The 2,621-nt window shown below is 41.2% G+C and overlaps 1 protein-coding gene across 1 annotated transcript in view; it reads left to right on the top strand.

Moving 5' to 3' along the window:
- LOC103250444 (activating transcription factor 7-interacting protein 2) overlaps positions 1-2,621 on the top strand; it is a gene marked incomplete at its 3' end in the record, with an annotated part of 66,143 nt that overhangs the window by 36,419 nt on the left and 27,103 nt on the right. The gene's annotated exons all lie outside the window — the stretch shown is intronic.

The raw sequence follows: 2,621 nt of genomic DNA, 5'->3' as shown, positions 1-2,621 counted from the left end.
GGCCTGCTGGGCTCCGATGATCCTTCCGCCTCAGCCTTCCAAGTAGCTGGAACTACAGGCAGGCGCTACCACCCCCGGCTAATTTTTTGATTTATTGTAGAGATGAAGTCTCACAAGTTGCCCAGGCAGGTCTCGAACCCGTGGACTCAGGCAATCCACTCACCTCAGCCTCCCAAAGTGCTGGGATTATAGGCTGAGCCACCAAGCCCAGCTAGAAATAAGTTCTAATATATACATACTATCTCTAAGCAGCCAGTTTTTCCTCTCTCGTTGTAAAACAATTATCTCTGTAAATCATATCTGTATGTTTACCTTGTTTGAATCTCAGTGAGATAGGATCCTCTATTTTGACGTTATTCTTCCTGCTGAGAAAATCCTGGAGCTATTGTCTTTTACCTTTGGAAGTTTCATAAAGGTCTTGACCTGTTTAATTCCAGTTAAGCTGAAGTGGAAGGGTTTTCCTCTTAAGTCCAAATTGCACACTCTGCACACTGTCTTAGAAAGTTGAGGCAGATTGGAGATGTACATTTGTACTGCCGCCAAACTTTAGGCCAGTTTCGCTCCCACCTACACACTGAAGCCAGTACTTCCATCTGATTCCATAGTGTTGAGCACATTACTATTGGTAAAAATATTTATGAGGTATTTGGATGTTATTGTGTCTTCTGTATAAGGAACATTGCCATTAAATGAGAACAGTTATTTACTCTAATCAAGAGGAATTACCCTTTGGTGGACACTTAGTCCAAAATAATGAGGCTTAAGGACTTGTCTTTATCTGAATCACCAGGATTACTTGTTTAAGATGTAGTTTCTTGAGCTTAGTAGTTGAAGACCATCATTTTAGCCTGCTGTGTTCTCAAACTTAACTGATAAAATCATCTGTAGTGCCTGTAAATTATACAATTTTCCAGGTCCCTTTCTTGAAGATTCAGTTTGGTGGATCCAGGGTGAGGCCTAGGAATTTGTGATTGAAACAAGTATTCCTTTGTGATTCTTCCTCACCAAGGAAGTTTGATAATCACTACTATACCGTGTCTCCATGTTCAAAACTTAAATATGTTTCTTCAAGATTCATCTGAGTGTGAGTTTCACATGTTGACCCCAGTCAGTGAACTGATAGAAATGTAATGATCTATTATAAAAAACCACAAGTGTGTAATATAAGCAATGGGTGTTGGTAAGAATAGTATGTGTTTCTGAGTGCTTTTTACATAATTAATATGTTCTGAACACTTACTCATTTGATCACACATCTGAAAGTTGTGAAAGTAAAAATAACAATTATGTTTAATGATGTTGAGAATCTGTGGAAGAATGTTAGCAAACCATTACAGAAGAGATCAAGTAGACAGTGTTGAAGAGTGCAAGCAATTGGAAACAAGAAGGAAAAGTCTTGGGAATAATCAATTAAAACTAAAGAATGTTACTGATCATCTGGGTGATAGCAATATAAAAGGGTTTAACAGAGGAACTATTTATTTCAGTTTTGAGCACCAGGGAGCAAGATATTGGGGGGAAAGATAATGTATCATGAAAAATATTAAAAGGGGCTGCCTACTCTGTTATTAAACTTGCTTAAAGATGCCACACTGCTGGCTCACGCCTATAATTCCAGCACTTTGGGAGGCCGAGGCGAAAGGATTGCCAAGCCCAGGGGTTCAGGATCAGCCTGGGCAACTTGGCAAGACCTCGTCTCTACAGTAAACAAAAAAAATTAACCAGGTGTGGTGGTGTGTGCCTGTAGTTCCATCCTCTTGGCAGGCTGAGGCGGAAGGATCACCTGAGCCCAGCATGTTGAGGCTGCAATGGCTGTGAGTGCGCACTCCAGCAACAGAGTGAGACTCTAACTCAGAAACAATTGCTTGAAGGAAAGTAAACATTAAGTAAAAAACTTTAGTGAATGTTTCTTTCTTCTTTTTTGTGGAGGGCAGTGGTTCAGTGGTATGCTCATGGCTCACTGTACTCTCAAACTCCTGAACTCAGGTGATACCCCTGCCTCAGCCTCCTGAATAGTAGGACTACTGGTGCATGCTACTATGTCTGACTTATTTTTTTGCCAGTTTCCATAGACAGGGTCTCGCTATGTTGTTGCCCAGGCTGGTCTTGAAATCCTGGTCTCAAGGGACCCTCTTATTTCAGCCTCACAGAGTGCTGGGATTATGGGCACGAGCTGCCACACTTAGCCCTACAGTAAATGTTTCTGAATGTGTGGCAGCAGAGCTATTCATATCAAAGACCTTAAGATTAATTATTCTCCCTGAAAGGAGGTCATTCTATTTTCAAAAAAACAGCCATATAATGGAATTCGTTAATATTTACTATGATAGCTACTATAATCTGTTAGAATAGCATACATTATGCCAGAGAACATTAGTTACTAATAATTGTCCCTGGCTTTCAGTTTTAGCACCACACTGTAGCCCAATGAGCTAACTGGCCAGTTGATACTCTTTCAACTTTAACAATAAGAAAGCCACCCCCGGCCAGGTTCGGTGGCTCAGCCTGCAATCCCATCACTTTGGGAGGCCGAGGTGAGTGGATTGCCTGAGCCCGCAGGTTCGAGACCCACCTGGGCAACTTGATGAGACTTCATCTCTACAATAAATCAAAAAATTAGC

Source organism: Carlito syrichta, unplaced genomic scaffold (assembly GCF_000164805.1).
Source record: "Carlito syrichta isolate Samal-C Ts95f unplaced genomic scaffold, Tarsius_syrichta-2.0.1 Scaffold130455, whole genome shotgun sequence".
In the NCBI taxonomy this organism is placed as follows: Eukaryota; Metazoa; Chordata; class Mammalia; order Primates; family Tarsiidae; genus Carlito; species Carlito syrichta.
Note: the sequence above shows the minus strand (reverse complement) of the source record. Positions and strands in the feature narration are given on the sequence as shown.